The sequence below is a fragment of the Theobroma umbraticum genome, unplaced genomic scaffold (genome assembly GCF_002168275.2).
Source record: "Theobroma umbraticum cultivar Fairchild unplaced genomic scaffold, ASM216827v3 scaffold_89.0, whole genome shotgun sequence".
Classification (NCBI taxonomy): Eukaryota; Viridiplantae; Streptophyta; class Magnoliopsida; order Malvales; family Malvaceae; genus Theobroma; species Theobroma umbraticum.
The window spans coordinates 4,177,804-4,178,456 of NW_018397271.1; positions in this window are offsets into that span (position 1 = coordinate 4,177,804).

A 653-nucleotide genomic window follows, 5' to 3' on the forward strand; every position below is an offset into this window, starting at 1 on the left:
AACATAAGTAAAAGAGAGATAAATAATTTCGACTACATATTGCGTTCAATCATAATCTTAGTTAAAAAGTTTAGTTTCTTATCTAGTCACACATTATCATCAAAATAAGTTTAAATATTGAAAACAAAACCAAGAGAATAACAAAAAGATAGAAAAAACCAAAGATTGTATTCTTGATCACCAAATCTCCTCAAATTCTTCTCAACTTTAATGACTTTGTGGCTTAACTCTTAGCTGTCAATCTGGTGTTTCTCTTTTTTTTTTTTCCTAAAAATCCTTCGAATAGTTGTTTTTATAGGGCTTTGAAGTAATGCCAAGTTAGGTGAAAAAAGAAGTCAATTCCAATTAAGATTTCCTCATTAGACTACGTGAGCTGCGGTTTTGCCTAATTAATTAATAGAAATCACAATTGCTATAGGATTGCTGTAATGCATCAACTTTGACAAGATTTTTGACCACTTTCTAGGCCGAACTAAAGTAGTAAGCATGAAAGTTGTAGATTTTTTTCTTCACTTTCCAATGGTCCAAGAATCATCTCATTTAGAGTTTTGTAGAGAGGGTTATAGTCAAAATATCGAAATATGTGCAGTGAAAGTCTACAACTCAAAATTCCTCTTCTTCTTCCACTAAAATTCTTCTTTAATCAAATACCT